Below are 14367 nucleotides of genomic sequence, written 5' to 3'. Positions count from 1 at the left end.
TGTAAACCTCTTTTTGTTTTGTGTGTGTTTTTAAGTATCTTTATCTTTGCTCCAGTCTCCAGGGAGACAGGGAGTTTCTGGTTGTTGTACCACAGGTCAGTTGAGTGACAAAAAAAAAAGAACAACTTTTATGGTTTAGCTGAAAAACTCTTTAAAGGGTATATCCTTTAAATCAGTAGTTGTGGGTTTTTTTTTTGTTATCTTGGTATAAAACTCAAAAGAAGAAATCAATCCACCCAGAAAAACAGCTCCCATCTAAATCTCTGTCTTCTTATGTCCCTTTTCAGACACCACCCTTTTTCAGACCGGACCACCCTTTTTTTCATTTGACTGGAAACTCGGCCAGTGTCAGTGTTTTCACTTTCCTCTCAAATGGATTCAGCATTAAGTTTCCAACTGGCTTTAGTTACTTGATCAGATTGGTTGCAGCTGACTATTGCGCTCCAGTTTGATGAACACCTTTGATCCAGTCAGATTTGATGGAAAGCCTATGCCATGAATGAAAGATCCTTTGCCTTTTTATTTAGAATTCAAGTAAAAAGCACGTGCAACTTTGTGAGCCTGAAGCTTTTTAAAATACGCCCAACCAAGTGAATCTGAACCTGTCCAGAGGACACAGATGACTTCATCATTACCTCACCCTTCTCTGTTAGAGGACTTATCAAAAACATGTGGCTTCACTCTCCCTGCACACTTGCAATCTGATAAAGCCTTGCTTTTCCCTTTGTTGGGCAAACAAGTCTCTCCTTTTTATTACTTAGGATTCTTGTCTTAGCTTGGGCTTTTTGTTCACCTGGCACATTTTCAGGAGAAGGTAAGGGTTTGATCTGACAGTGTTGAGACCTTCTGAGCCAGATACAATTGAACCTAATGGCCTAGCTATATATGTGTCCCTTTACATTTACAGAGACCAGGTGGCAAACGTCAGAGGGACGTTTTATCACCAAATCAGCCTGCAGTCAGAAAAAAGACGACTTTAAATTTCGTGTTTAAAACTTTTCTCATGGCTTTTAGAAGTTCATTAACCTCGAATAGCAATCCCTATTGAAAAATGGGAGGTGGATCTAGCATCCCAGTAGAAAGGGTCGAACTCTGGGAACTGGCGATGGTTGTACCCTTGTGCAGCAGTACCGGGACCAGAGTGAATAGGGCATGTATGGGGAGCATGAGTGGGTGTCTGGAGTTGATTTTTGTACGTCTTAGGTTGTATGTGTATTTGTGAGCATGAGGGAGGGAGTGTGTGACTGTGTTTGTGTATGACTGTATATGTCAGGTGGGGCCTGTGACTCCTCCCTTCTCCTGGGACTTTTTTTTGCTGCTATACATCTTCGCCTCCCCTCCCCCTGCCACACTAGGTGTGGAGTGTGGTGCCTTGGTCTGCCTGAGTGTTGGTGGCTCCCGGGTCAGGGGGTTTAAGATTTTTGGCGTCTGCCTGATTAATCCCGGTGGCTGCCTGGTGGGATCTGAGTCCCTGGGCTCTGTTGGGTCCCTGGCGGGGCTGGTTGCCCTTGGGTCCCGGGGTCGCTGGGTTCTGGGCTCGGCCGGCTCGGGGGTGGGGGGCTGCAGGTGGGCCGCTGATATCCCCCGGGACTCTGCCGGCTGCTGGTTGTGGCCCCCCGGGGCAATCATCTGCGCCTCTCGAGAGGGGTCAGGGGCATTTCTGGTCGCAGTCTCCCTGGGGTCCCTGCACTTTGGGGCAGCTCCTGGATCTCTGGGACTTGGAGCTCCTTCCATCTCCTACGCATCTTTGGGGGGCAGATCTGTGGCCCCTCACACTCTCTATTGGATGCTCCTATAGAGAAACCTTACATATACAAGTGCCCTAGCCCTAACCCTACGCACACTGGTGCTCACATGGTGCTCTCATAAGAATGGACTTGGGCATGTTCAACACATGTCTTAAGGCTGTGGTTGGCACTTAATGCTAGGGCTGGGGGTAAACGATTATTTTTAAAACGATTATTCTGACAATTATTTTATTGAATAGTCGTCTATTCTAATGACTATTTAGACAATTAATCTAATGATTATTTTTCTGTTGCACAGTTAATAAAAACCAAAAAATCTCTTAATAAATTCCTCAAAAAAATTGATAAATTGTTACTGTAAGAGAATAAACACTACAGGCCTTCCATTTTGTATAACACTGCTTTTATTGTGTTGGTTGGTTATGTTCTGGTGACGTGTAGAACTTGGGAGTGCAGGCTGCTGCCTGAGAGGTGGTTGGAGACAGTGTCTCCATGCTGCTTTGTTTTGGTCACTTATGTGCGTGAGGCGAGTGGTGTGATCCTTCCTGGGGAGTTTGGCTCGTGTGCAAAAAGGAAGGGACAATAACGGGATTTAAAAGTTAAAATGATGATCAGGTTTATTCACAACTACAAAAAAAATAAATCTTTCCATCCACAGGTTGGGAATAATAAAACTAATTCTGCCTGTGGGGAATTAAAACAAAAGTACAAATAAGTAGGGATGTCCCACTGGGCAAAGATTACTGGGTTCTGGACCAAAATAAGGATCTCCAAAGGTCCAAACTCTAAACCGGGTGGTTAAACCAAACTCAAGGTGATATTTTAAACTAAACCGAAAACCCACAACACTAAATGTAATAAAAGGGAGATCTACACCACAAAAAACATGTACTCTAGACCAAAACATTACAGCTTATCCAAACGCTAGAAGCTGTTAGCGAAAATGCTAACAGTATCTTTACCAACGTTAAGTTCAAGTTACCAAGTTTAAATAAACCAAAAACACCCATCAGACAGACCAGTATGGAGGAGAGACTGCTACCACCAAAACAGCACTCCTAATGTCTGAAAGAAGCTCCTTTATGAAGGGAGAAACGCTCCTGGTGATTTTCTACATCTGCGATAGACACGAAGCAGCGCATCTGACCCCGGAAGTTGTTGTCCGTTGCTGGGAGACGAAGGCGGGCAAAACAGGAAAGAAATCTAGTAGCGGACGGACGTTGTTCCGGGTCTTCGGTATTTGGCGGAGATGTGAGTGAAGGCAGAGAAGAGGGCGAACTAGAGGAAAAACAGGCAGATTCCACATCTATTTACAAACTCATGGGGATGCAACAAGTGAGCGCGGTGCGTCGACTACCGGATCTGACGTCGACAAATTTTTAGAATCGAGCCGTCTATGTCATCGAGGCTTCGCTACAGCCCTACTTAATGCACTGTGATTTATTATTGTGATTGTTCAGTAAAACAATGTTGATTTTATATTTCCTCATCAGGTTGACGCAGTGATAGTTTGCTCCAGTTTTATTGTATTTCCCTTTTCTTTGTTTCTTTTTTTCTCCTTCTGCAGGTCTAGAAGCAGACTGTTGTTCATCATTGATTGTTTATTTTTGTGGACCCCCCCCCCCCCCCCCCTTCCTTTTGTCTCTTCCTTTCTCTTTCACCTCTGTCTCCGTGTCTGGTTGGAATTACAAGCATTAAAAAAAATTACAATAAAGTTTTAAGTAGCAGGCGTGACATTAAAAGCAGAAGCTTTGATGCCCCACCTGAGAGTAAATCTGTAAGGCTTGTGACCAGTATTCATACATCTATTCTGTTTGCTTCACAGCCAGACAGGACACGAAAAAAAAAAGAAGTTCATTAACCCTTTAAAAACTGGTGCATGACACAAACATTGGAAAACAAATAAAAAAAAAGCTTTTTCATTCATCAACACTCTTCATTGGAGCATTTCCACTGTTCGGCACAGCTCAACTCGGCCCGACTCGACTCTGCTCTTCACAGTTTGGGGGGTTTTCAATTAAAACTGACAAATGGTTGTAATGGGTAGGCTCGTCGTAGTGGGGCGCTGACCCGAAACAAAGCGCAATGTGATCTCTTAGCGCTTGGCAATAAATTGAAGATTTATCGTTATCGAAATTTCTGAATCTTATCGAGATAGTTTTTCCCATGTCAATAAATTTGATAATAAAAAAATTAAAAGATATGTGTGTAGGTTGGCACGTAAAATTGTGACTCGACATAATACACGTGACAGCCCCATCTAGTGGACAGCTTTTGTTTCTCCGCATACCTGCTGTCATCTTCCATTTATCTTTATCGAGGTGAAATCCTCAATATATTGTGATGTTCATTTTAGGCAATATCGCCCAGCCCCAGGGGCGCAGATAGGATTTTCAAACTGGGGGGGGACAAAGGTCCAATGTCCCCTCCCCCAAACACAAACACACACACACACACACACACACACACACACACACACACACACACACACACACACACACACACACACACACACACACACACACACACAAACTATTGCAAGCGCCTTAACTAGAGCTCAGTCAGTTTGTATAATGTCATCCAATGGTTTACGTAAAAACTAACACTTTTATATAAGTGTTTGAAGCCATTATGCAGTGGAACGCTGGCAACAAAGCTCTGCCTGATCAACACTATGAACAATAAATGATCCGCACTTGTATAGCACCTCTCAGAGTAAGGACTCCAAAGCGCTTTACACTACTGTGTATCATTCATCCATTCACACACATTCACACACTGATGGTAATAAGCTACGATGTAGCCACAGCTCACTGACAGAGGCGCCCCAGTATTTCATTCAGTCATTTGTTATTCTCCCAATCAATTACTAACCAAAACCTCATGCTTTATGCAAAACATTAAATAATTTTCAGCATACCAATCTTTACAGAACACATAAAAACCCTAAAAAAACTGCACATAAAATTTATTTTAAAAACGAAATTCACTTATCACTTAGAGCAGTAGTTCCCAAACTTTTCAGCCTGACCAACAGATGTTCCTTCTTATTTTTACGTAATTTAGAAAATTTCATTATATTTTGAAAGTATTTATTTATATTTAAATATGTAAATGTCATTTTAAATTTTATATTTTACTTTTTTTATGATTATGTGGCACACTTTGACTTCCATATGTAACGCATCGGCATCTGCCTCTTTTTATGGCTTTTTTTTTTTTACATTGTCGCTACGTCTGTCACGTTTGAGGTGTTTTACCATCATTTCTACATCCATTACATCCCAAAGAAGGTTAAATAAACATCAAACCCAACGTTTGGAGCTTGTAAACTCCACACACCTCTCGTGCAGCACCAGCTGTCTGATGCTGCAGCAGCGTCAATCGTCCCGGCTGGATGAGTGATATTCTTCATCAGAGTCAATATTCTGCTTCATAGTCGGAGTCAGTCATTACTAGACAAAGTAATCAGTCAGCAAAGACCAGACCTGCCGGCAATTATGCATTTTATCTAATATTTGTGCTCTTCATGTTGCGCGCACCTCCTCCTCTCCCCGACTGGGAGCCTCTAGGCGGGAGGCGTTTTTCAAGCTCAAAAAACTCCAAAACTTTGCTCAGCCTGAAGGTTACACATCTCCACTATCTTATAATGTAAAGTAGTAACTTCATGAGGGATCATATTTGTAGATGAGACTTGTTAAAGTCAGCAATGAGGTTTTGGTGCTTTTAACGAGTAAGTCCCAACACTGACAACAATGTACTGAAACTATAACCAACATGCATAAACGGACAGATCGGTCCCACCTACTTACACTGTTGGTCTTTTTTAAATACACAGTAATCGTTTCTTGCCTTTTTTGCTTCATCCTGGATCCTAGCAGCAACCACTTTGGCGCCTCTGGAGTCAGTGTTTGTTTACGTCATGCTGCATTCAGTGTAATTGGAAAAAGGAGCTTCAAGCGCTTAACCTCAGATTTTGTTTTCTCTCTGGCATTAGTTGGGGGGGGGGGGGGGGGGGGATCGGGGTCGATCTGAATCTGGGGGGACAGATCCCCCCCCCGTCCCCCACCCTATCTGTGCGCCTGCCCAGCCCTATGAGCTCCCGGTCGGTAACATGATGGCGCCTGTGCTTGGCTTAGCCGCAGTCACCGGCCAGTTTTTCAAACTTTTCTCCACTAACCTCCTCTTTTCCACCTTGCTCCTGTCTGCGATCCTCTTCAGTAGTGTCCCTCCTACCATCTCCTATGATCGCCACACTCTTTTGTCCTTCCGTTCGTTCACGATCGCCCAAGATGCATCGAGGACGTACCTCCCTGTTTGTTTATCCTAGTGGCTCACCGGCCCGGAGCCAACCATGGCACCTCCAGCGATGTTTATGCAGTCCCGGGAAAACGTCGGAGGAAAAGAGGTAAACGAGCAGGAGTCCAAGACTTCTCTTAAAGCGTGGTTTATCTAGTAAACATCGGCGTGATCTTCTAGCTTCTTGTCCTTTGATGGCAACTTGAGCGCCACTTCCGCATTCCCGCTTGGCCGCGTTGCTCCACGGTTTCTCTGTCCAAGTTTTTTATGGTCGGTTTATCCTCATTCCTCAGTGGTTTCTCCTCCTGTTCCCTCCATAAGTGGTTTTTATAAACACCGTGGATCTAACCCTGCTAATTTACGTCCACCTACTCCAGCTGTTTCTGTAGTTTCTGATTCCTCCACCTCACTCAGCATGGCTCTATTAAATACCCGCTCTGTTAGCAATAAGTCCTTCCTGCTCAATGATTTAATTCTCTCTAAAAACCTGGATTTTCTGTTTCTGACTGAAGTTTGGCAGCAAACATCTGATTATTCTGGTCTGATTAAACTCTACCCGAGTGGTTATTCTTTTCTTAGCCAGCCCCAGGGTTCTGGTCGTGGTGGAGGCCTAGCTGTTGTTTTTAGAGACCATCTTCCATGTAGCTCTACAACCTCTGGTCACTTTGCTTTCTTTGAACTGCAGCTGATTAAAGTCGGGCGTAAGGACCCGTTCTACTGTGCTGTGGTCTATCGTCCACCTGGTCCAAATGGTTCTTTCCTTCAGGAATTTAGTGACTTTCTATCCTCCACTGTGAAGCTGTCCAGACTGGTGATTGTGGTTGACTTTAACATCAACGTTGATGATCCCTCTGATCACTTAGCCATGAATTTCTCCAGCCTTATGGACTCCTTCAGCTTTAAGGTTGGTTTATGCTTGACACGTGTGCGAGGTCCGCACGGCTCTGCGCGGCGAAATTACGTCATTTTAACAACCACGCCCCTCCACCGCGTCTCCGCACGGCCCAAAATTTACGCAACGCGCACCTAGGAAAATTTCTAACCACGCGGACGGTCGGACGCGGAAAAACATGGCAGACCGGCAAGAACTAGTATGGCAGAGGTTCGTAAATACAGACATTTGTATGATTCAGCTCTCAAAGATCACCGTGATCAACATGTTGTTAATAATTCTTGGAGAGAAATAACTCGCACTGACAGAAAAGACGAGGACGCTGTTAAAAATGCTGAAATGCCATGTTGTAAACAGTCATTTTTACTTCTACTATGGTGTAGTGTTGGATGCATGCTGTAGAGCTCCATGCTGCCCCATTCAGTTTGGGAGAATATTGGCTCACCGCAGAGACGAGCCGCACGAACCATAAACGCTGCGAGTTGTGAAGCGTGTTCCATCCGCAAGCCGCATCACCATGCGGAAAGTGAATGCGTCAAGCATAAACCAAGCTTAACCCAGCATGTTTCTGGCCCCACACACACACCAGGGGGCACACTCTGGACCTTGTTTTTAACCTGGGTCTAAATGCTGAGAGTGTTTGTCCTGAGGACGTTTATATTTCAGATCACCATTGCATTTTCTTTAACTTGTCAGTTTCTGCATCCCCACCTCCTGCTCGCCGTATGCTTAGTTCTCGTTTTCTTAATGAGAGCACATCTAGCAATTTTTCTGCTGCTTTTAATCCACCCTGTTCTTCTGATAACGACCCAGATTCCTTAACTTCTCAGTTTAACGAGCACTGCCTCTCCATTCTGGACAACATCTGTCCTGTCAGAACCAGATCAGTTCCTGCAGTGAACCCTACTCCCTGGTTTAATGACAGCCTTCACAGCCTTAAGCGCCAATGCAGAAAAATTGAGCGCTTGTGGAAGGAAACCCATCTCCACGTCCATCTGCTGCACCTAAAGGATCTTCTGACGTCCTTTAACTCTGCAGTCAGAGATGCTAGGATTTCCTATTTTTCCAACCTGGTGTCCCAGAGCAAAGGGAACCCCAAGGTGCTGTTTAACACCATCAGCAGCATTGTCTCTCCTGCCTCTCCTACAGCCTCCATCCACTCTGTTGCAGACTGTGAGAACTTTCTGTCTTTCTTTGTGGACAAAGTCGATAAGGTTAGATCTAGCTTCTCTCCTTCAGCCGTATTGCTGCGTTTCCCGACTCCAACCAGGCCCATCATCCTAGATAGCTTTGCTCCTGTTTCTTTGCCTGAGTTAACCAAACTAGTTAACTCTATGAAGACCTCTGCATGCCCCCTCGACATCTTACCCTCATCTTCATTTAAAAGTGCTTTTCAGTCCATCGGTCCCAGCATGCTCTCTATAATTAATGCTTCTCTGGTTTCTGGTCAGGTCCCTGCTTACTTTAAGAATGCTGTAATCCACCCGCTTCTTAAAAAACCAAGTCTTGACCCCTCTCTCCATAGCAGCTTCAGACCCATCTCTAAACTTCCGTTCATCTCCAAGATCTTGGACAAGGTTGTGGCTAAACAACTCACAGCTGCTCTTGATGAACATAACATCTATGATAGCTTCCAGTCAGGTTTTCGTAGAGCTCATTCTACTGAAACAGCTCTTCTTAGGGTCTCTAATGACCTTCTGACTCACAGGGATGCAGGGGACTGTTCTGTTGTGGGTCTGCTGGACCTGACAGCAGCTTTTGACACTGTTGACCATCACCTGCTACTGGAGAGGCTCAGAGACTGGGTAGGCCTATCAGGAACTGCTCTGGAGTGATTCTCGTCTTATCTTTCTGAGCGCTCCTTTTCTGTGGCCGTCTCCAAGTTTAGGTCCTCCACCACCTCCCTTACCCATGGTGTCCCACAAGGTTCTGTGCTGGGGACTGCTCTTCTTCCTCTATCTGCTTCCTCTTCAGCACATCCTGAGCTCCTTCAAAGGAATCTCCTACCATCTTTATGCAGATGACATCCAACTGTACATCTCCTTTAAGCCCCATGAGATGTCTAAGCTGCAGCTGTTACACACCTGCTTAGACTATCAAAACCTGGATGGTGGGAACAGCTGAATGAAGATAAGACTGAGATCCTCATCTGTGCCCCAGACAAGCTGGTTCCCAAAGTCAGAGACTCTCTTGAGCCCCCTTCAGACAGGCCATGAAAAACGGAAATGTTCCGGACTCTGTCCGTAAGACCTTTGTGTCTGAATACAAACATCCGGATAACGTGTTCCGGAATTTATCCGGATGAAGCCCCTAGTAACAGGTCTGGACTTGTTACGGACAGGGTGGCTGCTTCAGACTGGTGAGGTAGAGTTCCGGACAAGGGGAAGGGGGAGGAGGAGGGGACCGGGGGACGCTGTGCGCACCGAGATAGCCCGCTACTGTAGCATGCGGCAAACCACGGCAGCTCGCCTCCTACGGTACCGCCTAGACGCGCGACGGAGTGCTTCACACTGCTTCAGTGATTCCTTAACCATTGAGCTTCATCATCCAGGTCTCTTATGCGTCTTCGTGTGCGCAGAATTATGCTTAAGCGCCTCGTGATTTTTATCTTGAGTGGCGCTATAGAAATGATATTTTCTTCTTCTTCTTCTTCTTCTTCTTAACTTGAGTCCGATTCTCTCTCCCCCCACCCCCCACCGCCGTCAGACATCTGGAACTTTTCCCTGCTGTGTGAACGCAGCCGAAAGGACAAGTTCCGGTACAAAAGTGGTGTGTCTGAAATAGGGCTGCAACAAACGATTATTTGGATAATCGATTAATCGGATGGGGTCTCGACACGATTAATCGATTAATCGGATTACACTGGGAAATTTTTAAAAACTGCTAGGGAAACGTTATTTCTCTCCTTCCTTCACTTTATTTAACACAACATTATTAGAAAACAGTTCAATAGCAGAAAAACAACATGCCATCACCTAAATTGTCTTATAAGGTGTATAGACAGATACCCTAAGCTACATCTATCTGTGACCTAAAATGCTTGGTCCAAGTTAAACAGCTTAAGGGCAATTCTCATCTGTTTTGTTTGATCTCATCTGTTGACATTTATTTTAAATGTAATTAAACATAGGCTGTGAATTAATCAAAATTGATCACTATTTCCAAAAATGACTGAAAAAATACCAAATAAAACAAAAGTAAATGAATGCCATCCTCCTTGCGATGATGCCCTGGGCAACTGCCATAAAGTCACATCAAGAAATGCTGCTGATCATTCCAATGATCCCAAATAGACTCACATTAGGCCACATGAAAGCAACTGAACCCAAAAATATATTAACCAGTATATAACTGCACTCTCACACAACACGCCTGCAGCAACAGTTAGGACTCCTCCCTCCCTTTTAAAAGCGTTTTTGCTTCCGAGGACATTGTGGTTGTAAAACCACATGCTAGTAGTCTGGCCCCGGTGTGATCAACCAGTTTCTGCGGGAATGTGACGGCGGAACCAGGGCCAGATTAACACTTTGTTGTACCCTGGGCAACAATATTCAAGGGCTCCATCATCACGACCCGAGGATCACCATAATGTGGTCACATACAGAATATTTTACTGTAATATGCAGTAAATATACTCAATACTTGAATGCCTGACAACACGTAACCCGCCCAGAGTAACCTTTGACCCACCTCGTGTGGACTGACCAATGAGGAGAGGGTCTTAACTTGAGACCCTCTCTTCATTGGTCAGTCTGCATGAGACTGACTCTCAACTGACGTTCAGTCGTAGGCAGCGAAGCGTCTCTGTGCAGCGCAAAAGCCCGGGTGGACAGTTTGTTTAATGTAGGGTGACCATATTTCCATTTCCAAACAAGAGGACAGGGGATCTGTGCCTATGACGTCACACTATGGCAACGCCACACAAACCATGTTGGGACCCATTTTTTGTAAGAACTAAATTAATATCAGGTTCTGCCAATTAAAGGGCTCTAAAACAATTCATATGTAAATATTTTGCATATTTAATGCAAAATCTCATTTTTTTGCTTTAGTGCTGCAACAAGGTTTTATTGATAATAAATTATTATACCTTTTGTTTTACTACAGCATCGGTAAGCTTCCTGTGCACAGATTATTAAGGATGCTTGTTTCAGCTGTGAGATTAGACGATAGGATCAATGAAAAAATAAGTTGTCACACACTCCATGGAAACTTTCAGAGAATCCACAAATAGTGGCTTTCAAATTGTTTTGTTACTTTTTGCAAGTTTAGGAAAGATGAGACAGCATGTCTGATAATTTAGTTTTTCATCTGATAATATTAGAACATGTCAGTAATGTCTGAGGGGCTTTTATAAACACCATATAACTAACACTCCTGGAGAGGGTATGAATTACACAGAGGCTTCTGGGGAGCCCAGTTATGGGGGGGGGGGGGGGGGGGGGGGGTGCATTTTGCCTTGGCCCCCAAAATGTCTTGAAACGGCCCTGGGTGTGTGACTGAGTTTTGAAGGTGATCTGAATTGTATCAGATGTATAAATATAACATGTGTATAACTTATTGTTTTTTACTGGTAAAAACGTGTAGTGGAGATAAATCTACCTACATTTTACTTTTCAACACTTTGTTTTGTTTTCTTGTTTTTATTTAACTATTTTCCTGTCCTGTCTGTCTCTCATCTTCCTGCATCTCCTCATAATTCTCCAGAAAATCTGTTGCCTGGATTCTTACCTTTTCACCTCATCAGTTACTTTTGAGCAGATCAAAGGGATCTCCTGACCGCAAAGCGCAGAGCGCGTTTTCGATGCTGCGTGAGGTGACATCACCACAGCACAGGTGATGAGCTCCGCAGTAGCGCGCTTCAGGCAGAAATAAGACAGAAAATAGAGAACATGTGCGGACATGAACGATCGTGTGCTAATTATAGTTTTTTGGTTGCGCCACTTTGAGAATGGAATGTGCGCTGGAAGCAGCTGCCTGGATCGCTGCGCAACAACGCGGAACCGGTTCGCAGCAGCGCAAGTCTGCAGGCGCTCCCTCACGCTGATCTGCGGCTCTCCCTCGCGCTGATCTGCTGGCTCTCCCTCGCGCTGATCTGCCGGCTTTCCCTCGCGCTGATCTGCGGCTCTCCCTCGCGCTTTTGGAAGAGTTGTGCGACACAACGAATCGATGACGCAATTCGTTGCCAACGCTTTTAGTAATCGATTTTCATCGAATTTATCGATTCGTTGTTGCAGCCCTAGTCTGAAAACACAGTTCCGGTTAAAAACCGGATTGAATTGTCCACAAATGTTCCAGAATATCTCTCTGAAAAGGGCTTGAGTCAGCTTGCTTCCCACACCAAACCCTCCGTCGGGAATCTTGGCGTGACCTTTGACCCAGCTCTCACCCTGGATTCTAATGTCATTTCTCTTGTTTGCTCTTCCTTCTTCCATCTCAGGAACATTGCTAAGCTGAGTCCAATTCTGTCCCGCTCTGAACTTGAGACAGTTCTCCACACCTTCATCTCCTCACGCTTAGACTACTGTAACTCTTTTCACGTGTCTGAGCAGAACCTCCCTGAACCGTCTACAGGTGGTTCAGAATGCCTGTGCTCGGCTTCTGACCAAGTCCTCCAAACACACCCACCATCTTACATTGGTGATCTTCTTAGTCCCTACACCCCCAGCAGGTCCCTGAGGTCCAGTGATCAAAGCCTACTGGTTGTGCAGCACCAGGCCAAAGACCAAAGGTGACAGATCATTTGCTGCTGTGGCCCCCAGACTCTGGAACTCTCTCCCCCTGAGCCTGAGATCAGTGGACTCAGTGGACTCCTTTAAAAAGTAGCTGAAGATTCACTTGTTCAAGCTGGCTTTTGTACGACCTTCTTCACCACTCTCTTTATTCTGCTCTCCCCACCTATTCCACCTTCCTCAGGATCCACTGATTTCCCTCTTTCCCATTCACTCTCTCTTTCTTAACATAATTTTTTTAATCACAATTGTCAGCAGCTTAGTCTGCTGCTTTTTTTTTTTGACATATTTTGAAAAGAAATCACCAACAGCGAGGCATACAACTCCAGAGCAACCAGTGACCACCCCTTAGCCAATCAGTAACCGACAGTCTTTGACGTTGCATTTCCAACCTGGCTTGGTATGATTGGAAACACATCGAATCAGGGGGATTGCAACTCCAGAGCCGTTATTAAAGCTGCAGTGTGTAATATGTGTGCCCTTTGTGGGATTTTTTTTTTTGACTCTTTAACGCCATGGAGTTCAGAGTAAGTATTTCAGCCATGGTAGCCCATGCATCAAAAAGGCAATATGCTAACAAAATGTACAGCTTTCACCCCAGCAATCAGGTCCGTCCTTTAAAAACGCAACAATATTTTTGATGTATTGTGCAGAATTGTTCTCTAGACTAAAAGAGTTAAACAAAGCTGATGATTCTTTAGTGTCATGCTGTTTTTTCAGCCACAGTCGGGGTCCAACCTCATATAATTTGAAAGTGGGCTGAGAGTTATGATTCCTCAGTTGTTTGGTTGCCAAGCCAGAGGTCCATGCTATGTTGAGTTAGAATAACCTTATCATTTGGTGGATGATTTACTTAAAGCAAAGTAACCATGTTTCTAGCACCGGTACTCAAGTCTTTCCATGAGTTAAATTGTATAAAGGACAGCATTTAGCATTGGTTTCACAAGGTGTTTAATGGCTTCTAAGCCCTGCAGGCTTTGGCATAGACAATAGAGTGGGGTAACCCGGGCAATGGGGTCAACCTCTGACCACTTTAAAAGAAGAGTTTTTGGTCAAATGAGCTTTGAGGTTGACACCGGCCCTTTTGATCCCTCCTTGTTGTCATCTCATTAAAGTGTCTGTGAGCCCAACATTTCAAGCTGAGAGGAATGTTGACTCCATCAGACAATACGTTTTTAATCTTCTAGAGTGATAGTGATTGGTTGCATCTTATCTGAAATTACAGTAATTACCCTGTCACTCACTTTATTAACTTGAGCCCAAAATCATGAGTTTTTCACATCAAAATACAACAATCTGGTCTTGTAATGTTAGATTTCTAATAATTTAATGAAAGTTTAAACCCTGAAAGACTCAAGTATTGTTAGTGTTCTAAAATACTTCAAATGAGCACAGATTAATAAGACTGGCATGGTGTTTTGCTTGAGGGTTTTCAGTCTCAATAGTGAGTGTGCATCTATGAGGATGAGAGTCTCTGCCTATTCCTGTGCCCCAAGGGTTCATATTAATATTTAGATTAGACGATGAATCTTCCAGGTCACCAAGTTCACCCAATTAACTAAATGTCATGTCAAATATTTACCAGCAGACACATGCAGAGAGACAAGAAAGTTATTGAGTTCATATTCATGTAATACACGCATGTGTTTATTGGAATCAGAGTGACTCCTTTGGATGCCTTCATTGTTGCTGTTGA

General features: G+C 44.3%; 1 protein-coding gene across 4 annotated transcripts in view; it reads left to right on the top strand.

The window, feature by feature from the left end:
- add3a (adducin 3 (gamma) a) overlaps nucleotides 1-14367 on the top strand; it is a 162745-nt gene that overhangs the window by 3251 nt on the left and 145127 nt on the right. The gene's annotated exons all lie outside the window — the stretch shown is intronic.

The sequence above is a fragment of the Nothobranchius furzeri genome, chromosome 4 (genome assembly GCF_043380555.1).
Source record: "Nothobranchius furzeri strain GRZ-AD chromosome 4, NfurGRZ-RIMD1, whole genome shotgun sequence".
Classification (NCBI taxonomy): Eukaryota; Metazoa; Chordata; class Actinopteri; order Cyprinodontiformes; family Nothobranchiidae; genus Nothobranchius; species Nothobranchius furzeri.
The sequence above is the reverse complement of the archived record's forward strand: the minus strand, read 5'-3'. Positions and strand labels throughout refer to the sequence as shown.